General features: G+C 41.5%; 1 protein-coding gene across 8 annotated transcripts in view; it reads right to left on the reverse strand.

The window, feature by feature from the left end:
* Positions 1-24,164, reverse strand: part of ICA1L (islet cell autoantigen 1 like) — a 92,798-nt gene extending 68,634 nt beyond the window's left edge. The window contains exons 1-3 of one of the 8 annotated variants that reach the window (XM_054549005.2): positions 24,049-24,139; positions 22,959-23,085; positions 21,998-22,067 (exon numbers count right to left, since the gene is read on the reverse strand). The gene's annotated coding sequence lies outside the window, so the exon portion shown is untranslated. Of the gene's footprint in view, positions 1-21,997; positions 22,068-22,958; positions 23,086-23,620 lie in introns of all 8 variants that reach the window. The other 7 variants (XM_054549009.2, XM_054549008.2, XM_054549006.2 and 4 more) reach the window with 7 other exon arrangements.
* Between the last annotated feature and the right edge of the window lie 823 nt (positions 24,165-24,987).

Below are 24,987 nucleotides of genomic sequence, written 5' to 3' on the forward strand. Positions count from 1 at the left end.
TAGCAATCTTACCTGAAATGTGACTAATAGTAAGTGCATATAAAAATACCTGAGAAGTTAAAATAGTTATTACAAGACTATATATTAAATCACATGAACTTTATTTGTAAGGGAGCTGGTCTCCCCCTCTCCTGCTAACAATCGAACACCTAATTAATAACAGAAATAGGATTGAAATTCTGATGTGCTGGGTACCATGAGTGAAATTTCCTTTGAACTGTATGTTGAAGAAAAACAGATTTTAACAGCAGGAGGCAAGGAAATACTATTCCAAATACAGGCTGAAGAAGAGAAAGGCAGATTGATGGTACAGATTGTAGAGATCTGTTTAGCAGAGAGACTAAACACAGAGAGTTCAGAACAATCTCTCTATATTCCAGACATAATCTAATAAAAGCCTGGACCAAGGGCATTAGTGTAAGAATGGCTATGAAGGCAGATATCTACAGAACTTGGTAAATAATGATTAAGCAGTTTTGCCCCAGAAAAATAAGGGCAATTAGAAGAAGCAGTTCTCTAAGTGGGAAGGTTACACATTTCACCTGTGACATCTTGAATCTGAAATGATCAAGAACATCAGAGTTTTCCAAAATTTCCAACAGGTAATTAAAACTGTAGTAATAAAAAATTGTTTCAAGCTTGGGTCTCTAGTCAGACTGTCTAGGTTTGAACCTAAGAACTTTTTTTTATTAGCTGTGGGACCTCGTGCAAGTTACATTAATCTTTTAGTTTCCTCATCAGTAAAATACGAATAATGAAGTAAATGGATTGTTATAAGAATTAAATGAGAAATATATGTAAAGTGCTTGGAATAGAAATTGCTGGCACTTAAGAATTCATGTTATATTTTTTCATTTTACTTTTTATCAGAGCTTAGAATGAAATATTATATGGGAATTATCTACATATATATATATATAAATAGTTAAGCACTGAGAACAAATGAGACCTTCAATAAAATAGAAAGGGTGGTAAACAAAAAGATAAAGGCACTTGTATGTTCACTGCAGCATTAGTCTCAATAGCAAAAACATGGAATCAACCTAGATGCACATCAGCAGTGGGCTGGATAAAGAAAATGTGATACATATACACCATGGAATACTATGCAGCCATAAAAAAGAACAAAATCATGTCCTTTGCAGCAATATGGATGCAGCTGGAAGCCATTTTCCTAAGCAAATTAATGCAGGAACAGAAAATCAAATGCCACATGTTTTCATTTTTAAGTGGGAACTAAACATTGAGTACACATGGGCATAAAGATGGGAATAGTAGACACTGGGGACTACTGGAGTGGGGAGAAGGGAGGAGGTGGTGAGATTAGCCACCACGCCCGGCTAATTTTTGTATTTTTAACAGAGACGGGGTTTCGCCATGTTGGGCAGGCTGGTCTCGAACTCCTGACCTCAGGTGATCCACCTGCCTCGGTCTCCCAAAATGCTAGGATTACAGGCGTGAGCCACTGCGCCCAGCCAAACAGCATATTTTTAAATTTTTGGTTGACCATGTGAAATTGCCAACATTAGGCCATTTTTTACCTACAAAAACAGCAATTGCATGGGACTCAATCTAATAAAAGGAACCGAAACAAGTTTACTAAAGTGATCTAACTCATTTCAGAAGAAAGTCATCTGTGGGCAAATGATCTCCCTAACCAAGAACATGTCCCAGCTCAATTCAGAGATCTGGGCTGATTGGCAAACTATGGCCTGCTGGCAAATTAGTCTTTAGCTGCTTTCTTGCTACAAAGCTAACAGTTAGGTACATCCAGCAAATTGCACACCCCACAAAGCAAAAATTATATACTATTTGGCCATTTACAGAAAAAGTCTGCAGACCCCAGATCTCAGCCATGGTTCTAAAATATAGTCTGAAAAGTCATAAATCTCTTTAAGTTGTATTATTGTAATAAGACAATGTCTAGTCTTTGTATACATACATATATATTTTGTGTGTGTACAGATATATATAGTCATGCACCGCATAATGACATTTTAGCCAGTGATGGACCATATATACAACAGTGGTCCCACAAAATTATAACGGAGCAGAGATCTGGCAAAACGGCCGAACAGGAACAGCTCCGGTCTGCAGCTCCCAGCGAGACAAACGCAGAAGGCAGGTGATTTCTGCATTTCCAACTGAGGTACCCAGTTCATCTCACTGGGACTGGTTAGGCAGTGGGTATAGCCCACTGAGGGCAAGCAGAAGCAGAGTGGGGCGTTGCCTCATCCAGGAAGTGCAAGGAGCTGGGGCCCTCCCTCCCCCAGCCAAGTGAAGCCACGAGGGACTGTGCTGTCTGGCCCAGATACTATGCTTTTCCCACAGTTTTTGCAATCCGCAGACCAGAAGATTCCCACGTGTGCCTATACCACCAGGGCCCTGGGTTTCAAGCACAAAACTGGGTGGCTGTTTGGGCAGACACCGAGCTAGTTGCAGGAGTTTTTTGTTTTTGTTTTTGTACCCCAGTGGCGCCTGGAACCCCAGTGAGACAAAACCGTTCACTCTCCTGGAAAGGGGGCTGAGGCCAGGGAGTCAAGTGGTCTCGGTCAGTGGGTCCCACTCCCACGGAGCCCAGCAAGCTAAGAACCACTGGCTTGAAATTCTCACTGCCAGCACAGCAGTCTGAAGTTGATCTGGGACAATCAAGCTTGGTGGGGGCAGGGGCATCTGCCATTACTGAGGCTTGAGTAGGCAGTTTTCCCCTGACAGTGCTAAGGAGGCCAGGCAGTTTACACTGGCCAGAACTCACCACAGTGCAGCAAAGTGGCTATGGCCAGACTGTGTCTCTAGACTCCTCCTCACTGGGCAAGGCATCTCTGAAAGAAAGGCAGCAGCCCCAGTCTGGGGCTTTTAGATAAAACTCCCATCTCCCTGGGACAGAGCACCTGGGGGAAGGGGCAACTGTGGGCACAGCTTCAGCAGACTTAAAATGTTCCTCCCTGCCAGCTCTGAAGAGAGCATCTGATCCTGACAAGGAGGATTCTCCCAGCACAGCAATTGAGCTCTGCTAGGGGACAGACAGCCTCCTCAAGTGGGTCCACCTCCCAGCAGGGGTCAACAGACACCTCATACAGGAGAGCTCCAGTTGGCATCAGGCTGGTGCCCCTCTGGGACAAAGCTTTCAGAGGAAGGAACAGGCAGCAATCTTTGCTGTTCTGTAGCCTCTGCTGGTGATACCCAGGCAAACAGGGTATAGAGTAGACTCCAGCAAACTGTAGCAGACCTGCAGAAGAGGGGCCTGTTAGAAGAAAACCTAACAAACAGAAAGCAATAACATCAACATCCACAAAAAGGACCCCCACACAAAAACCCCATCCAAAGGTCATCAGCCTCAAAGATCAAAGGTAGATAAATCCACCAAGATGAGGAAAAAACAGCACAAAAATGCTGAAAATTCCAAAAAACAGAATGCCTCTTCTCCTCCAAATGATGACAACTCCTCTTCAGCAAGGGCACAAAACTGGACAGAGAATGAGTTTGACAAATTGACAGAAGTAGGCTTCAGAAGGTGGATAGTAACAAACTCCTCTAAGCTAAAGGAGCATGTTCTAACCCAATGCAAGGAAGCTAAGAACCTTGATAAAAGGTTACAGGAACTGCTAACTAGAATAACCAGTTTAGAGAAGAACATAAATGACCTGATGGAGCTGAAAAACACAGCAAGAGAACTTCGTGAAGCATTCACAAGTATCAATAGCTGAATCAATCAAGCGGAAGAAAGGATATCAGAAATTGAAGATCAACTTACTGAAATAAGGCATGAAGACAAAATTAGAGAAAAAAGAATGAAAAGGAATGAACAAAGCCCTCAAGAAATATGGGACTATGTGAAAAGACCAAACCTATGACTGACTGGTGTACCTAAAGTGACAGGGAGAATGGAACCAAGTTAGAAAACACAGTTCAGGATATTATCCAGGAGAACTTCCCCAACCTAGCAAGAAAGGTTGACATTCAAATTCAGGAAATACAGAGAATACCACTTAAGATACTCCTCAAGAAGAGCAACCCCAAGACATATAATCGTCAGATTCTCCAAGGTGAAACGAAGGGAAAAATGTTAAGGGGAGCAAGAAAGAAAGGTCTGGTTACTTACAAAGGGAAGTCCATCAGACTAACAGTGGATCTCTCTACAGAACCCCTAGAAGCCAGAAGAGAGTGGGGGCCAATATTCAACATTCTTAAAGAAAAGAATTTTTTAAAAAAATTATACTTTAAGTTCTAGGGTACATGTGCACAACGTGCAGGTTTTTTACATATGTATACATGTGCCATGTTGGTGTGCTGCACCCATTAACTTGTCCTTTACATTAGGTATACCTCCTAATGCTATCCCTCCCCACTCCCCCCACCTCATGACAGGCCCCAGTGTGTGATGTTCCCCTTCCTGTATCCAAGTGTTCTCATTGTTCAATTCCCACCTATGAGTGAAAACATGCGGTGTTTGGTTTCTCGTCCTTGCGATAGTTTGCTGAGAATGATGGTTTCCAGCTTCATCCATGTCCCTAAAAAGGACATGAACTCATCCTTTTTCATGGCTGCGTAGTATTCCGTGGTGTATATGTGCCACATTTTCTTAATCCAGTCTATCTTTGATGGACATTTGGGTTGGTTCCAAGTCTTTGCTATTGTGAATAGTGCCACAATAAACATACGTGTGCATGTGTCTTTATAGCAGCACGATTTATAATCCTTTGGGTATATACCCTGTAATGGGATGGCTGGGTCAAATGGTATTTCTAGTTCTAGATCCTTGAGGAATTGCCACACTGTCTTCCACAATGGTTGAACTAGTTTACAGTCCCATCAACAGTGTAAAAGTGTTCCCATTTCAGCCGGGCGCGGTGGCTCACACCTGTAATCCCAGCACTTTGGGAGGCCGAGGCGGGCAGATCACGAGGTCAGGAGATCGAGACCATCCTGGCTAACATGGTGAAACCCTGTCTCTACTAAAAATACAAAAAAATTGCCAGGTGTGGTGGCGGGTACCTGTGGTCCCAGCTACTCGGGAGGCTGAGGCAGGAGAATGGCGTGAACCCGGGAGGCGGAGCTTGCAGTGAGCCAAGATATTGCACCACTGCACTCCAGGCTGGGCGACAGAGTGAGCCTCTGTCTCAAAAAAAAAAAAAAAAAAAAAAAAAGTGTACCTATTTCTTCACATCCTCTCCAGCACCTGTTGTTTCCTGACTTTTTAATGATCACCATTCTAACTGGTGTGAGATGGTATCTCATTGTGGTTTTGATTTGCATTTCCCTGATGACCAGTGATGAAAATGCTCATCATCACTGGCCATCAGAGAAATGCATATGACTAATGGAACAGAACAGAGCCCTCAGAAATAATACCATACATCTACAACCATCTGATCGTTGACAAACCTGACAAAAACAAGAAATGGGGAAAGGATTCCCTATTTAATAAATGGTGCTGGGAAAACTGGCTAGCCATATGTAGAAAGCTGAAACCAGATCCCTTCCTTATACCTTATACAAAAATTAATTCAAGATTGATCAAAGATTTAAATGTGGCCAGGCGTGGTGGCTCATTCCTGTAATCCTAGCACTTTGGGAGGCCGAGGCAGGCGGATCACGAGGTCAGGAGATCAAGACCATTCTGGTTAACATCGTGAAACCCCGTCTCTACTAAAAATACAAAAAATTAGCTGAGCATAGTGGCGGGCGCCTGTAGTCCCAGCTACTCGGGAGGCTGAGGCAGGAGAATGGCGTGAACCCAGGAGGCGGAGCTTGCAGTGAGCCGGGACTGTGCCACTGCACTCCAGCCTGGGCAACAGAGCGAGACTCTGTCAAAAAAAAAAAAAAAAGACTTAAATGTTAGACCTAAAACCATAGAAACCCTAGAAGAAAACCTAGGCAATACCATTCAGGACATAGGCATGGGCAAGGACTTCATGTCTAAAACAGCAAAAGCAATGGCAACAAAAGCCAAAATTGACAATTAAACTAGAGGGCTTCTGCACAGCAAAAGAAACTACCATCAGAGTGAACAGGCAACCTACAGAATGGGAGAAAATTTTTGCAATCTACTCATCTGACAAAGGGCTAATACCCAGAATCTACAAATAACTCAAACAAATTTACAAGAAAAAAACAACCCCATCAAAAAGTGGGCGAAGGATATGAACAGACACTGCTCAAAAGAAGACATTTATGCAGCCAACAGACACATGAAAGAAAATAATTTTCAACCCAGAATTTCATATCCAGCCAAACTAAGCTTCATAAGCAAAGGAGAAATAAAATCTTTTACAGACAAATAAACGCTGAGGGATTTTGTCACCACCAGGCCTGCCTTACGAGAGCTCCTGAAGGAAGCACTAACTATGGAAAGGAAAAACCAGTACCAGCCACTGCAGAAACACATCAAAATATAAAGACCAAAGATACTACGAAGAAACTGCATCAACTAATGTGCAAAATACTCAGCTAGCATCATGATGACAGGATCAAATTTACACTTAACAATATTAACCTTAAATGTAAATAGGCTAAATGCCCCAATTAAAAGACACAGACTGGCAAATTGGATAGAGTCAAGACCCATCGGTGTGCTGTATTCAGGAGACTATCTCATGTGTAAAGACACACATAGGCTCAAAATACAAGGATAAAGGAATATTTACCAAGCAAATGGAAAGCAAAAAAAAAAAAAAAGCAGGGCTTTCAATCCTACTCTCTGATAAAACAGACTTTAAACCAACAAAGATCAAAAAAGACAAAGAAGGGCATTACATAATGGTAAAGGGATCAATGCAACAAGAAGAGCTAACTATCCTAAATATATATGCACCCAATACAGGAACACCCAGATTCATAAAACAAGTTCTTAGAGACCTACAAAGAGACTTAGACTCCCACACAATAATAGGGGGAGACTTTAACACCCCACTGTCAATATGAGACAGATCAATGAGACAGAAAATTAACAAGGATATTCAGGACTTGAACTCAGCTCTGGACCAAGCAGACCTAATAGACATCTACAGAACTCTCCACCCCAAATCAACAGAATATACATTCTTCTCAGTGCCACATAGCACATATTCTAAAATCGACCACATAATTGGAAGTAAAACACTCCTCAGCAAATGCAAAAGAACAGAAATCATAACAAACAGTCTCTCAGACCATAGTGCAATGAAATTAGAACTCAGGATTAAGAAACTCACTTGAGGCCGGGCGCAGTGGCTCAGGCCTGTAATCCCAGCACTTTGGGAGGCCAAGGCAGGCAGATCACAAGGTCAGGAGTTTGAGACCAGCCTGGCCAATATGGTGAAACCCCGTCTCTACTAAAAATACAAAAATTAGCTGGGCATGGTGGTGGGCGCCTGTAGTCCCAGCTACCTGGGAGGCTGCGGCAGGAGAATTGCTTGAACCCAGGAGGCAGAGGTCTCAAAAAACAAACAAACAAAAAAAGAAACTCCCTCAAAACCGTACAACTACATGGAAACTGAACAATCTGCTCCTGAACGACTACTGGGCAAATAATGAAATTAGAGCAGAAATAAAGAAGTTCTTTGAAACCAATGAGAACAAAGACGCAACATACCAGAATCTCTGGGACACAGCTAAAGCAGTGTTAAGAAGGAAATTTATAGCACTAAATGCCCACATCAGAAAGTGGGAAAGATCTAAAATCAACACCCTAACATCACAATTAAAAGAACTAGAGAAGCAAGAGCAAACAAATTCAAAAGCTAGCAGAAGACAAGAAATAATTAAGATCAGAGCAGAACTGAAGGAGAGAGAGACATGAAAAACCCTCCAAAAAAATCAATAAATCCAGGAGCTGGTTTATTAAAAAGATTAACAAAATAGACCGCTAGCCAGACTAATAAAGAAGAAAAAAGAAACAAATAGACACAATAAAAAAAAATAAAGGGATATCACCACTGATCCTACAGAAATACAAACTACCATCAGAGAATACTATAAACACCTCTATGGAAATAAACTAGAAAATCTAGAGGAAATGGATAAATTCCTGGACACATACACCCTCCCAAGACTAAACCAGTAAGAAGTCAAATCCCTGAATAGACCAATAACTGTGAGCCACCGTGCCTGGCCTCCAATAACAAGTTCTGAAATTGAGGCAGTAATTAATAGCCTACCAACCAAAAAAAGCCCAGGACCAGACAGATTCAGAGCCTGAACTAGAGGTACAAAGAGGAGCTGGTACCATTCCTTCTGAAACTACTTCAAACAATAGAAAAAGAGGGACTCCGCTGGGTGCAGTGGCTCACCCCTGTAATCCCAGCACTTTGGGAAGCCAAGGCGGGCAGATCACAAGGTCAAGAGTTCAAGACCAGCCTGGCCAACATGGTGAAACCCCATCTCTACTAAAAATACAAAAATTAGCTGGGCGTGGTGGCGGGTGACTGGAACCCCAGCTACTCAGGAGGCTGAGGCAGAGAGCTGGTTGAATCTGGCAGGCGGAGGTTGCAGTGAGCCAAGATTGCACCACTGTACTCCAGCCTGGGTGACAAAGCAAGACTCCGTCTCAAGAAAAAAAAAAAAAAGGAAGAAAAATAAAACGAGGGACTCCTCCCTAACTCATTTTATGAGGCCAGCATAATCCTGATACCAAAACCTGGCACAACAAAAGAAGAAAATTTCAGGCCAATATCCCTGATGAACATCAATGCCAAAATCCTCAATAAAATACTGACAAACTGAATCCAGCAGCACATCAAAAAGCTTATCCACCATGATCAAGTCTGCTTCATCCCTGGGATGAAAGGCTGGTTCACCATACGCAAATCAATAAACATAATCCATCATATAAACAGAACCAATGACAAAAACCACATGATTTATCTCAATAGATGCAGAAAAGGCCTTCGATAAAATTCAACACCCCTTCATGCTAAAAACTCTCAATAAACTAGGTATTGATGGAACATATCTCAAAATAATACAAGCTATTTAAAACAAACCGATAGCCAATATCATACTAAATGGGCAAAAGCTGGAAGCATTCCCTTTGAAAACCAGCACAAGATAAGGATGCTCACTCTCATTACTCTTATTCAACATAGTATTGGAAGTTCTGGCCAGGGCAATCAGGCAAGAGAAAGAAATAAAGGGTATTCAAATAGGAAGAGAGGGAGTCAACTTATCTCTATTTACAAATGACATGATCGTATATTTAGAAAACCCCATTGTCTCAGCCCCAAAACTCCTTAAGCTGATAAGCAACTTCAGCAAAGTCTCAGCATACAAAATTCATGTGCAAAAATCACAAGCATTCCTATACACCAATAATAGACAAGCAGAGAGCCAAACCATGAGTGAATTCCCATTCACAAGTGCTACAAAGAAAATAAAATACCTAGGAATACAAGTTACAAGGGATGTGAAGGACCTCTTCAAGGAGAACTACAAACCACTGCTCAAGGAAATAAGAGAGGACACAAACAAATTGAAAGACATTCCATGCTCATGGATAGGAAGAATCAATATCACAAAAATGGCTATACTGCCCAAAGTAATTTATAGATTTAATGCTATTCCCATCAAGCTACCATTGACTTTCTTCACAGAATTAGAAAAAAACTACTTTAAATTTCATATGGAACAAAAAAGGAGCCCACATAGCCAAGACAATCCTAAGCAAAAAGAACAAAGCTAGAGGTATCATGCTACCTGACTTTGAACTATACTACAAGTCTACAGTAACCAAAACAGCATGGTACCAAAAGATACATAGATCAATGGAACATAACAGAGACCTCAGAAATAACACCACACATCTACAACCATCTGATCTTTGACAAACCTGACAAAAACAAGCAATGGCGAAAGGAGTCCCTATTTAATAAATGGTGCCGGGAAAACGGGCTAACCATATGCAGAAAACAGAAACTGGACCCCTTCCTCACACCTTATATAAAATCAACTCAAGATGGATTAAAGACTTAAATGTAAGACCTAAAACCATAAAAACCCTAGAAGAAAACCTAGGCAATAACCTTCAGGACATAGGAATGAGCAAAGACTTCATGACGAAAACACCAAAAGCAATGGCAACAGAAGCCAAAATTGACAAATGGGATCTAATTAAACTAAAGAGCTTCTGCACAGCAAAAGAAACTATCATCAAAGTGAACAGGCAACCTACAGAATGGGGGAAAATTTTTGCAATCTATCCTTCTGACAAAGGTCTAATATCTAGAATCTACAAGGAACTTAAACAAATTTACAAGAAAAAAACAACCCCATCAAAAAGTGCGCAAAGGATGTGAACAGACACTTCTCAAAAGACATTTATGTGGCCAAGAAACATACAGAAAAAAAGCTCATCATCACTGGTCACTAGAGAAATGCAAATCAATACCACAATGAGATACTATCTCACGCCAGTTAGAATGATGATCATTAAAAAGTCAGGAAACAACAGATGCGGGAGAGGATGTGGAGAAATAGGAATGCTTTTACACTGTTAGTGGGAGTGTAAATTAGTTGGACCACTGTGGAAGACAGTGTGGCAATTCCTCAAGGATCTAGAACCAGAAATACCATTTGACCCCACAATCCCATTACTTGGTATATACCCAAAGGATTATAAATCATTCTACTATAAAGACACATGCACATATACGTTTATTGTAGCACTATTTACAATAGCAAAGACTTAGAACCAACCCAAATGCCCATCAATGATAGACTGGATAAAGAAAATGAGGCACATATGCATCATGGAATACTATGCAGCCATTAAAAAGGAATGAGTTAATGTCCTTTGCAGGGACATGGACGAAGCCGGAAACCATCATTCTCAGCAAATTAACACAGGAACAGAAAACCAACCACCGCCATGTTCTCACTCATAAGTGGGAGACGAACAATGAGAACACATGGACACAGGGAGGGGAACATCACACCGGGGCCTGTCAGGGGTTGGGGGAAAGGGGAGGGAGAGCATTAGGACAAATATCTAATGCATGCAGGGCTTAAAACCTAGATGATGGGTTGATAGGTGTAGCAAACCACCATGGCACATGTGTACCTATGTAACAAACCTGTATGTTCTGCACATGTATCCCAGAACTTAAAGTAAAATTTAAAAAAAGAAACCTATTTAAAAAAAGATTATAATGGAGCAGACAAAATCCTATTGCCTAGTGATGTCATAGCCATGGTTTGCCACTGAGCAAAACTTTCCTTTGTTTAGATACATAAATACCATTGTGTTACAGTTGCCTACAGTATTCAGTACAGGAACATGCTATACAGGTTTGTAGCCTTAGGAGCAACAGGCTGTATCAGATGGTCTAGGGGTGTACCAAGCTCCACCATCTAGGTTTGTGTAAGCACACTCTATGAAGTTCATACAATGACAAAATTGCCTAAGGACACATTTCTCAGGATGTATCCCTGTTGCTATGTGGTGGATGGCTATATCATATACATCATGCTTTAAAGGCTCTGCCTGACTAATCTTTCATCAACCGCCCATTAATTCAGGAATGGTTTTTGGCTCTGGCAAATCAATAAGTACATTAGATTACAGGCTCTTTTGTCTGTCTCCTTTCATGGATGGAGATGAAATGAAGCCTTACTACAATTGTTAAGGGTAACTGATATGAAAGACAAACCAACAAGTGACAAATTGAGGATCTGCCCCTCAAACTGCCCTAAAGAATACACTTTATAAAGTATCGGCTTTAACATTAGATTATAATTGAATTCAGATTATAAATATAAATCTTTTCAGGTCAGATCTTAATTACTGCTTAGCCAAACATGATTTGGTTACTGGGATACTGATCTAGTCCAGAACTAGAGTAGTTGAAATTTACACACAGAGATACTATAACTCATGCAGAACACAAATTAGCTGAAATTTTAAAATAGTCCCAATATGACAGTCAGTTTCATATGCACATTTAATGCCAGCTTTGTTCTGGGTGCTATGATTGGCACTGTAATCATAACATCAATAAGACACTGACATAGCAAAATCCAATTACATTAAATGCAAACCTGTGTTTATCTAAAGTAGAAAGAATATGGCAATTACTTATCACCATTCAATCAGTCCCACAAATCCCACACTAAGCAGGTAAGTTACCCACAGAGAGGTTACCATCTTGATCTAATATTCTTATGAAAGGATTAGATCTTAATAATTTTTCAAAAAGGCTTCAAAATTATGCAAAAGGTACTTTTCTTAGAGTTTAAGAAATTTTAAAGTTCCTGATAATCTTAGTACTACTGCTTACTAAAATAATAATCATTATACCTATAGAACCCTGAAAACTTTTTAAACATTTTCACACATTTTATCTCCTTTGGTCTTCATAATATCCCCAGAAAGCTAAAAATGGCAGGTTTTATTATCCCAGTTTCATAAAGGAAGTAGCCAAGACCCTGTGAAATTAAGGGAATTTTCTTAAATTTCTTTAATTCACATGCATTAAGAACATTTTTGTCTGGGTGCAGTGGCTTATGCCCAGTACATTGGGAGACCATGGCAAGAGGATCACTTGAGGTCAAGACCAGTCTGGGCAACATAGTGAGACCTTGTCTCTAAAAAAATTTTTTTTTTTAATTTACTGTGTGTGGTGGCACATACCTGTAGTCCTAGCTACTCAGGAGGCTGATGGGGGAAGACTGCTTGAGCCCAGGAGTTCAAGGTTACAGTAAACTATGATCATGCCACTGCCCTCCAGCCTGGGCAACAAAGTGAGACTCTGTCTCAAAAAAAAAATAATAATAATAATAAATGGGAAAATAGAAAAGGAACACCAATATGGTTGATCCAAACACATTAAAAATGACATTAAATATAAATGGACTATATAACACCATTAAAAAGCAGAGATTGTAATACAGGATAGACAAGTACAACCCAAATACATGTAATTTGAAAGAAACATGCTTTAGGCTGGGTGCAGTGGCTCACGCCTGTAATCCCAGCACTTTGGGAGGCCGAGGCAGGTGGATCATGAGGTCAAGAGTCTGAGACCAGCCTGGCCAACATGGTGAAACCCCGTCTCTCCTAAAAATACAAAAACTAGTCCAATGTGGTGACTCATGCCTGTAATTCCAGCTACTTGGGAGGCTGAGGCAGGAGAATTGCTTGAACCCGGGACACAGAGATTACAGTGTGCCAAGATCATGCCATTGCACTGTAGCCTAGGCAAGGGAGAAAGACTGTGTCTCAAAAAAAAAAAAAAGAAAGAAACATACTTTAAACACAAATACACAGAGAAGTTAAAAGGAAAGCACAAAGATATACTGCATAAACATTAAGTATATATTAATGTCTGAAAAAACAGGTTTCGAGATAAATAATATTTCCAGGGATAAGATGGACATTTAATAATAAGAGGGTCAATTTATCAAGAAGACATAGCAGGCCGGGCACAGTGGCTCACGCCTGTAATCCCAGCACTTTGGGAGGCCGAGGTAGGTGGATCACCTGAGGTAAGGAGTTCAAGACCAGCCTGACCAACATGGTGAAACTCCATCTCTACTAAAAATAAAAAAATTAGCTGGGTGTGGTGGCGGGTGCCTGTAATCCCAGCTACTTGGGAGGCTGAGGCAGAATTGCTAAAACCCAGGAGGCGGAGGTTACAGTGAGCTGAGATTGTGCCATTGCACTCCAGACTGGGGGACAGGGCGAGACTCCATTTCAAAATAAAATAAAATAATAAAAATACAAAAATTAGCCAGGAGTGGTGGCTCGCACCTGTAGTCCCAGCTACTAGGGAGGCTGAGGCAGGAGAATCACTTGAACCTGGGAGGCAGAGGTTGCAGTGAGCCAAGACTGTGCCACTGCACTCCAGCCTGGGTACAGGGCGAGACTATCTCAAATTAAAAAAAAAAAAAAAAAAAAAAAAAAGACATAGCAATCTTAACTATGGATGTTACTAAATAACAAAGCCCCCAAATACAAGAAAAAAAAATAACCTGACAGAACTAAAAGGAGAAACTGTCAAATTTACAATCACAATGAGGGACTTAACACTGCCCCCAGAATAGTAACTGACATAAGTAGACATTTTTTTTAAAAAGTGAAGGCCAGGTGCAGTGGCTCACACCTGTAATCCCAGAACTTTGGGAGGCTGAGGCGGGCGGATCACTTGAGGTTAGGAGTTCAAGACCAGCCTGGCCAACATGGTGAAACTCCATCTCTACTAAAAACACAAAAATTAGCTGGGTGTGGTGGCACATGCCTATAATCCCAGCTATTGGGGAGGCTGAGGCAGGAGAATCAGTTGAACCCAGGATGCTGAGGGTGAGTAAGCCGAGATCATGCTACTGCACTCCAGCCTGGGCAACAAAGTGAGATTCAGACTCAAAAAAAAAAAAAAAAAAAAAAAAAAAAAGTGAAACCATGAAAGTTTTAAGCAAGCCCCCGCCTCCTTTTTTTTTTTTTTGAGCAACTTTTAACCAACTTGACCTAATTGATATTTATACACCAGTCCACCCACCAAGAGCAGAATACATTATTTTTCCCTAAGAGTAACTGGAAGATTCACCGAAACAGACCATATGCTAGGCAGAAAAATAAAAGTATTGAAATAACACAGATAACATTCTTGGACTACGATATTACTACTTTAGAAATCAATAGAAACCAGGTGTTGCAGCTCCCATTTGTAATCCCAGTGACTCAGGAGGGTGAAGCAGGATTGCTTGAGGCCAGGAGTTTGAGACCTGTCTGAGCAACACAGTAAGACCTCATTTCTACAAAAAAAAAAAAAAAAAAAAAAAGCCAGAAGTGGTGGCACACGCCTGTAGTGTAAGCGACTTTGGAGGCTAAGGTGGGAGGATCGCTTGAGCCCAGGAAGTGTGAGGCTGCAGGGAGTGAGCAATGATCATGCCACTGTGCTCCAGCCTGGGTGACAGAGCAAGAAGACTCTGTCTCTATAAAAAAAAGTAAAAAGTTTTAAACAGGAATCAATAGCAATTGGATATCTAGAAAATTCCCAAATATTTGGAAATAACATATATCTAAATAAATAGGCCAGGCATGGTGGCTCACACCTGTAATCCCAGCACTTTGGGAGGGTGAGGTGGGTGGATCACCTGAGGTCAGGAGTTCGAGACCCGCCTGGCCAACATGTTGAAACCCTGTCTCTACTAAAAATACAAAAATTAGCTGGGCACGGTGGCAGGTGCCTGTAATCCCAGCTACTCAGGAGGCTGAGGCAGGAGAATCTCTTGAACCTGAGAGGCGGAGGTTGCAATGAGTTGCGATTGTGCCATTGCACTCCAGCGTAGGCAACAAGAGTGAGACTTCATCTAAAAAAAAAAAAGAGTAAATATAAATAAATAAATAAAGGGTCAAAGAAATCAGAGAGGAATTTTAAAATATTTTAAACTCAATGATAATAAAAACATACCCAAAGTTGTGGAATTCAACTAAAGCATGATTAGAGAAAAGCTTACAGCTTTAAATACCTATGTTAGAAAAAAAGGGCCGGTGCGGTGGCTCACGCCTGTAATCCCAACACTTTGGGAGGCCAAGGCAGGCAGATCACTTGAGGTCAGGAGTTTGAGACCAGCCTGGCCAACATGGTGAAACCCCACCTCTACTAAAAATACAAAAATTAGCCAGGTGTGGTGGCGAGCGCCTGTAATCCCAGCTACTCGGGAGGCTGAGGAAGGAGAATCAGTTGAACCCGGGAGGTGGAGGTTGCAATGAGCCGAGAACATACCACTGCACTCCAGCCTAGGTGACAAAGTGAGACTCCATCTCAATAAAAAAAGAAAAAATAGTATAAAATCAATTATCTACGCTTCCACCTTAAGAAGTTAGTAAAAGAGGAGCAAATTAAACCCCAAGTAGAAGAAATAAAATAATAAAGTCAGTAAATAGAGAATGGACAAATAAGAAAATTAAAGTTAAAAATGGGTTGATTTGAAAAAATTATTAAATTTAAAAAGATTCTAGTAAGACTGATCAACAAAGAAAGAAAAACATAAATGAGCAATATTAGGAATAAAAGAGGCCAGGTGCGGTGGCCCACGCCTGTAATCCCAGCACTTTGGAAGGCTGAAGGCAGGCGGATCATGAGGTCAGGAGATCGAGACCCTCCTGGCTAACACGGTGAAACCCCATCTCTAATAAAAAAAATAACAAAAAATTAGCTGGGCGTGGTGGTGGGCGCCTGTAGTCCCAGCTACTCAGGAGGCTGAGGCAGGAGAATGGCGTGAACCCGGGAGGCGGAGCTTGCAGTGAGCCGAGATAGCGCCACTGCAGTCTGGCCTGGGCAAAAGAGCGAGATTCCGTCTCAAAAAAAAAAAAAAAAAAAAAAGAAGGACTAAAAGAAGGAATGTCACTATAGATCCTATGGACATTAAAAGATTAAGAAAGGTATATTTTTAACAACTTTATGCCAAAAGATTCTACAACTTAAGTTAAATGGACAAATTCCTTGAAAAATGCAACTTACCAAAAACTAACACAAGAAAGAAAGAGATCATCCATATTATCTTATACTCATTTTAAAAAGTGAATTAATAATTTTTTAAATCCCATGAAAACAAAACAAAACAAAACAAATCCGTTTCAGAACCAGATGGCTTCACTGCTGAATTCGGTCAAACATTTAGGATGTAACCAAACTTACTCTTTCATAGAGTAGAAGAGGAAAGAATAGTTCCCAACTCATTTTATGAGCCCGCATAACTTTGCCCTCTAAACCAAACAGACATTACAAGAAAAGATTATTACAGATCATTATTTTTTTTTTTTTTTTTTTGAGATGGAGTCTTGCTCTGTCGCCCAGGCTGGAGTGCAGTGGCGCAATCTCGGCTCACTGCAAGCTCTGCCTCCCGGGTTCACGCCATTCTTCTGCCTCAGCCTCCAGAGTAGCTGAGACTATAGGCACCTGCCACCGCGCTTGGCTAATTTTTTTGTATTTTTTAGTAGAGACGGGGTTTCACTGTGGTCTCGATCTCCTGACCTCATGATCTGCCCACCTCGGCCTCCCAAAGTGCTGGCATTACAGGTGCCTACAGACCAATATTTTTATTAAATATGAATGCAAAAACCCTTCACAAAATCCTAACAAATCTAATATAGTAGTACGTGTGTGAGTGTGTATGTATGTATATGTGTATATATATATGGATAAAACATGACTAACTAGGTGGAATTTATGCCAGGGATGCAAGATTTGTTTAGCATTTCAAAATCAGTCTATGGACCAGGTGCAGTGGCTCACACCAGTAATCCCAGCACTTTGGGAGGCTGATGTAGGTGGATCACCTGAGATCAGGAGTTCCAGAGGAGCCTGGCCAACATGGTGAAACTCCATCTCTACTAAAAATACCAAAATTAGCCAGGTGTGGTAGCCAGGTGTGGCTGGGCACAGAGGCTCATGCCCGTAATCCCAGCACTTCAGGAGGCTGAGGCAGGTGCATTACCTGAGGTCAGGGGTTGGAGATCAGCCTGGCCAACAGAGAAACCCTGCCTCTACTAAAAAATACAAAAATCAGCTGGGTATGGTGGCATCTGCCTGTAATCCCAGCTACTCAGGAGGCTGAGGCAGGAGAATTGCTTGAATCGGGAGGTGGAGGTTGCAGTGAGCTGAGATCACACCACTGCACTCCAGCCTCGGTGACAGGGTGAGACTCTGTCTTTAAAAAAAAAAAAAAAATCTTCTCTTTGGCCGGGCATGGTGGCTCACGTCTGTAATCCCAGCACTCTGGAAGGCCAAGGCGGGCGGATCACTTGAGGTCAGGGAGTTCAAGACCAGCCTAGCCAACATAGTGAAACCTCGTCTCTACTAAAAATACAAAAATTAGCCGGGCATGGTGGCGCACTCCTGTAATCCCAGCTACTCAGGAGGCTGAGGCAGAAGAATAGCTTGATCCCAGGAGGAGGTGGTTGCAGTGAGCTGAGAGTGCACCACTGTACTCCAGCCTGGGTGACAAAGCAAGACTCCATCCCGAAAAAAAAAAAAAGAAAACAACAACAAAAAAACCCACACAGCTAACATCATACTTAACTGTGAAATAGTGAATATTTTCCTTTAATATTGGGAAACAGGCAAAGATGACTGCTCACACCACTTCCACATTTAAAAGGAAAAGGCAAAGATGTCTTTATTCACAGGTGACATGATTATGTATGCAAAAAATCCTAAAGAATCTTTTAAAAATCTACTAGATCTAATGCAACAGATCTGAGCAAATTCAGCAATTAGTGAATTAGACAATGTAAAACAAATGTATCACATTTCTATATATTAGTAGCAAAAATTAGGAAGGGATTTTTTTTTTTTTTTTTTTTTTTGTAGAGATGGAGTCTCCCTATGTTGCCCAGGTTGGTCTCAAACTCCTGGCCTCAAGTGATTCCCCTTGCCTAGACTTCCAAAGTGCTAGGATTATAGGTGTGAGCCACCACACCCAGCCTAGAAAGTGAAATTTAAAATCCACTCTCATGTTTAATAACATCGAAAGTCATGAAATATTTAGCAACAAATTCAGTGAAATATGCACTACAGTACTATTAAAAACTATTAGCACATTGCTAAGAAAAATTAAAGAACACACAGAAATAGATCCATAAATATACAACCAAATGATTTCTGACAAGGGCACTGACATAGTTTGGATGTCTGTCCCCTCCAAATTTCATGTTGACATGTGATCCCTAATATTGGAGGCTGGGCCTTCTGGGAGGTCATGGGGGCAGATTCCTCATGAATGGCTTGGTGATGAGTGAGTTCTTACTCTCTAAGTTCATGTGAGAGCTGGCTGTTTAACAGAGTGTGGCCCCCTTCCCTCTCTCACCATGCGACGCCTGCTCCCACTTCACCTTCCTCCATGATGGAAGAAACTTGAGGCCCTCATCAGATGCAGATGCTGCACCATGCTTCTTGTACAGCCTGCAGAACTGTGAGCCAAATAAACTGCTTTTCTTATAAATTACGCATTCTCAGGTATTCCTTTATAGTAACACAAAATGGACTAACAGAGGTGCCAAACCAATTCACTGGTGGAAAGGATTGACTTTTAACAGACAATACAAGGACAACCAGATATCCATATGTCAAAAGAATTGCTCAACTCTTAATTAACATCATTTACAAAGAGTAATTCAAAATGTGTAACAGACGTAAATGTAAAATTTAAAACTGTAAAACTCCCGGCTAGGCGCGGTAGCTCACGCCTGTAATCCCAGCACTTTGGGAAACCGAGGCGGGCGAATCACAAGGTCAGGAGTTCGAGACCAGTCTGGCCAATATGGTGAAACCCCGTCTCTACTAAAAATACAAAAAATTAGCTGGGCGAGGTGGCAGGTGCCTGTAGTCCCAACTATTGAGGAGGCTGAGGCAGGAGAATCGCTTGAACCTAGGAGGCAGAGGTTGCAGTGAGCCAAGATCGTGCCACTGCACTCCAGCCCAGGCGAGAGCGTGAGACTCCATCTCAAAAAACTGTAAAATTCCCAGAAGAAAAAATCTTTGCAACCTTGGGGCAGACAATGATTTCTTAGACTATTTAAAACATGCATTATAAAAGAAAAAAAATCAAGAAGTTAGATTTCACCAAAATTTAAAATTGCTATTCGAAAAACACAATTCAGAAAATGAAAAGTTTGGAAGAAACTTTTCATACATACACACACATATGAACAGACCTGTGTTCTGAATATATGAAGAATAATTATAACTGAGTAATAAGAAAATCTCATTTTAATAGATAAATTATTTGAGCAAACTAACAAAAGATATTCATATACAGTCATGCATTGCTTAACTGTGGGGATATGTTCTGAGAAATGTGTCATTAGATGATTTTATCATTGTGAGAACATCATAGAATGTACTTATACAAACCTAGATGTTATAAGCCTACCACATACCTAGGGGCTATTGCTCCCAGGCTACAAACCTGTATAGCATGTTACAGTACTGAATACTGTAGGCAACTGCAACACAATGATGGTAAGTATTTGTGTATCTAAACATGTCTAACCACTGAAACAGTACAACAAAAATATGCTATTACAATCTTATGTGACTATTATCATGTCTGTGGTCCATCATTGACCAAAACACCTTTATGCAGTATATGACTGTATACTAATGGCCATTACGCATATAAAAATATGTTCAACAGCATTATTCATCAGGGAAACAAAAATTAAAACCACAAAGAGATATCAGCACACCCCCATTTGATCTTGCTAACAACCAATCTGTCAATTCAAAGTGCTGGCAACAACGAGGAACAACTGGAACCTTCATACATTGGTCGTGGGAATATAAAATGGGTATAACCACTTCAGAAAAAATTGAGTTTCTTGGAAACGCACACAATCCAGCAATTGTATTCTTATGTATTTGCCCAAGATAAATGAAAAATATGCCCAAAGACCTGTAAATGTTCTTGCCAGCTTTATTCAAAATAGCCAAAAATTAGAATATCTATTAACAGGTGAATAAACAAATTATAGTATATTGCGCAATAGAATACCACTCAGCAACAAAAAAACTACAAACCAAGTAATTAATGAGTAAGGGGTGTTTTTATGGGGTGATGAAAAAGTTTTCAAACTAGAGAGAGCTGGTGATCTCACAACACTGTGAAAACAATAAATATCACTGAACTGTACACTTCGAAACAGTTGTTTGGGTTTGTTTAGCCAAAGTAAAAAAGAAAAAAAAAGGCTAATTGTATATTATCTGAATTTCCCCTCAAAAAAAAAAACTTTTGATAAAAGAGCAAGAATGAATTCTCAACTCACAATGATACACCAATACACATCCACGATAATAGCTTAAATGACAAAGACTGACAACACCAAAATTGGTGAGAATGTGAGTAACTAGAACTCATATATTGCTGATGAAAGCATTAGATGGTATAACCATTTTGGAAAATGGTCTGGCAGTTTTTCATAAAACTAAACATGCTCCTACCTCATGACCTAGCAATTCCACCGCTAGGTATTTAAAGCTTTATGTGGGCAGAGATTTTCATCTGTTTGTGAGCAAACAGTGCCAGACACACAGTAGATACTCAATAAGTATTTACCAAATGAATGTCTACTTATTTTAGCATTGTAATAGAAAACTAGAAACAATCTAAGTATATTAATAAAAAGCTATACAGATAAAAATGTAGTATATTCATATGACAGAATACTATATAAAACAATTAAGGCTGGGCGCGGTGGCTCACGCCTGTAATCCCAGCAATTTGGGAGGCTGAGGCGGGTGGATCACCTAAGGTCAGGAGTTCGAGACCAGCCTGAACAAGATGGTAAAACCCCCATCTCTACTAAAAATAAGAAAATTAGCTGGGCGTGATGGCATGTGCTTGTAGTCCCAGCTACTTGGGAGGCTGAGACAGAAGAATCGCTTGAACCCAGGAGGCAGAGGTTGCAGTGAGCTGAGATCGCGCCACTGCACTCCAGCCTGGGTGACAGACCAAGACTCCGTCTCAAAACAACAACAACAACAAAAACATTTAAAACAAATACGTCAGTGGCTAAAACTATCAATATCAATCCAAATCAATTTTTAAAATAATAGTGAGGCCAGGCGTGGTGGCTCACGTCTGTAATCCCAGTACTTTGGGAGGCCGAGGCGGGCGGATCACGAGGTCAGGAGATCGAGACCATCCTGGCTAACATGGTGAAACCCCGACTCTACTAAAAATACAAAAAATCAGCCAGGCGTGGTGGCGGGCGCCTGTAGTCCCAGCTACTCGGGAGGCTGAGGCAGGAGAATGGCGTCAACCCAGGAGGTGGAGCTTGCAGTGAGCGGAGATCGTGCCACTGCACTCAGCCTGGGCGACAGAGCGAGACTCCATCTCAAAAAAATAAAATAAAATAAGAATTAAAATAAAATAAAATAACACTGAGTGAAAAACACAAGTGCAGGCTATATGCAATATGATGTAACTTCTTTAAAATTTAAAAACACATGCAATAATAGACACGTATAAAATATAATTTAAAAAACACAAAACACAGATACCAACTCATGATGTTGAGTACCTGGTTACAGATGAGTGGGATGAGACTTCAGCTTTATTGGAAATGTTTTATTTCCTTATCTAAAAAAATACTAGAAAGAAATACAACAAAATGTTAACAGTTGTTAATGTCGGCCTCTGTAAATATAGATATTGTGTTACTTTAGTCTTTATTTTTTTATCTCAACTAAATTTAAAAAGGAATTTTAAAACACTAGTGTTATATGCAAGTGAGTCAATAATGGCAAAATAATAATGAGATACATAGAAGGTGACTAACTTTTAATGGTGAATACTGGATCCAAGCACAAGTTTGAAAATTTTGATTTCCGAAAAAAACACAAAACTTCAGTGATGAATGAAAAATAGACAAAATGGAACAGGGTAATAAGAATATTATTAAATAACAAAATCTACTTCGAGCACGGAAATCTTTCCAGTTACAGATATATTTAAAACTCTTTCACATATCCCATCTGTTGTTGTTAAAGAATATAAAAAGAATAAAATTTTAAAGGAAGCACAGTGAGTACTGAAAAAGCTAAAGTATAAAAGTACAGAAAAAATGTAAATATAGAATCACACAATGAAATCACAAAGTTTGGCAGTATAGTAAAACAAGACAGTATATTATCCATTTTGTATCTAATATTTTGATATCTGGTCCTAGTTCCATAACTGGTATAAACTTTGTTTTATATTTTTATGATATTTATAATAAAGATATGGCATCCTACTTTTTCCACCAGTTCTCACATTTGCAATTTTTCCTCTTTGGACTGGCTGATCTCCGAGCACCCTTCTAACTCTAAAATTAAACTGGTAATTAGAACACTGCCTTCCACATAGCTGTTTCAACGACTAGATAAACAATCATTTTGAAGTATTAAATAAAGAGATTTCAAAGAATACTGGGTATGATAGGCACAGATAACAAATACTAAACGATTTAAAATTTTGGTCACATAAAAATACATACATACCATTCGGAGATGTTTACTCGGCCAGTAAATATATAATTAACTCCTACTAAAGGATGAGGCACCTGTGGCTATTCCATAAATACTGATGTGAAGATGATTAAAGTAATATCGTCTTACAGTACGTCGCCTGAGTCAGAACGAAATAAATCAATACATAAATACTTTTGGGAAAAATCCAAACCATGGAAAAATGTTATTTTCCCAACAATCTATTTTACGGAGACCCATAGTTTATAACAGCTTTTATGCTGTGTGCATCAAGATCATCTATTACACGAAAAATGATTCCACCCCCTCTACTGGCAACGCCCCAGCATCGCGAGTGAGCTGCCAGGATGAGACTCCCCGCTTTCCCCTCTCCGTCTTCCTTAGAGCATCAGGTATCTGACCACTGACATCACCTGGGCACCTGACCAGCTGACGCGCGTTTCCAGGAGCCAGATCTGTGCCGTGGGGCCGGGTTCCCGGCCTAAGGAGCAGAATCTGTGCGCGGAGCCCCTCGCGGGCCCGTGCATTCTGCAGTTCAGCTCAAACTGCACATTTACTATGTTTTGTTTTTATCCATCGGTTGCCAATTAGTTTTTAAGGAAGACATTCCCATTACAAAATAACAGCGAAATAAAAATAAGCACCACGTTAAAAAGAGGTCAGCAGGGAAGCACCTGAGGGCTGTTCGGGTGATCCGCCGCCGCCTCTATTATGAGCGACCTCCACCGCCGAGGGAAATCACCCAAACGAGCCCCAGGCTGCCGCGCTCGTTCACTACAGCGAGCGTGGCCCGGAGGCGCCCTTCGGCCGCAGGGGACCCAGCCACGCCAGAAACCGCTCCTTGCGGGTTTTGCCTGGGGGGAGGCCGGAAGAACCCCGAGCAGGGCCTCGCCTGGGAGAAGACCGCAGGCAGCGGCCGGGGTCTCCGTGAGAACCGAGGAGGCCAGCAAGGCCCCGAGAAGCCGCGCGCGCGCGCGTGTGGCCGGAGCCTCCCGCCGCGCCCCCGTCTCCCCACGTCGCCATGGGAACCCGGGATTTGGTCTCCGGGCCTGACCGCCGCCTGAGGCGGAAGAGGGGCGGACGGGAGGCCGCAGACGCTTACCGGCACCGCTCCTCCGCCGCCTCGGGTCGCGTTCGGCCGCGCGGGGATCCGTCCCGGCACCCGTTCCGGCCACCGCCCGCGAGCCCCGCGCCGACTCCCGGCCCTCCGGCAGCCAGTGCCCCTCCGCACCAGTGCGTGGAGGTGTCAGGCTCCCCCTGCGGAAGGCGGGAGATTTAAACCGCGCGACCTGGCGTCCGCGTTCGGCCCCCTCGGGCGCCGGCCTGACCCCGCCACCGGCCCCACTCGGGACCGGAGCATCTCTCGGTCTGCTCTTGAATGAACTCGGGGACCCTCTCTATTCCTCCTTTCCTGATTTCCTCTTTACTTAATAAAGTGAAATGACAAACACCAAGCCGGTCAGAACATTACGAGGAGCTGAGTGTGAGCTCTCTGAGGCGTGGGGAAGTGGAAGGCATTGGCCCGGGGCCCTCCCGGCTCCCTCCGAGCACCCCCACACCCGGACCTGCCGGGCCTTCTGGGGCGGCTCCTTAGCACCAGTGCTCCGTACGCGGAAAGCGTTTGCCCGCTGTATTTAACTCCCGTGTTAAAGGTTTAAAGAGGTCTAAGTTAACAACCGTTCATAACCAATCTCAGATGCACATATCCATATCCATAATGTTTATGATCAATCTTCAAGAGTAAAAGGTAAAACCGGATCCTGAAAGTCTCAGGAAAAAAACAAAAAGGAAGGCAAAATTATTTACTACTAGTAGGAGATAATTTAATAAATTCAAACTGCATTCTTTTTAAAGGTGACTCCAAAACTTAAAAGAACTTTCCTAAAACAGCAGAATATGAATTATTAATTACAACTGCGACTCACAGGCTAGCAAAGAATTAAAAGGTTAACACTCGAGGTGATAATTAAAATCTGTATGATGACAAAGATGGGGTGAGGTTCTAGAATTTATTTTATTTTTTTTGAGACGGAGTCTCGCT

This window comes from Pongo abelii, chromosome 11 (assembly GCF_028885655.2).
Source record: "Pongo abelii isolate AG06213 chromosome 11, NHGRI_mPonAbe1-v2.0_pri, whole genome shotgun sequence".
Taxonomy (NCBI): domain Eukaryota; kingdom Metazoa; phylum Chordata; class Mammalia; order Primates; family Hominidae; genus Pongo; species Pongo abelii.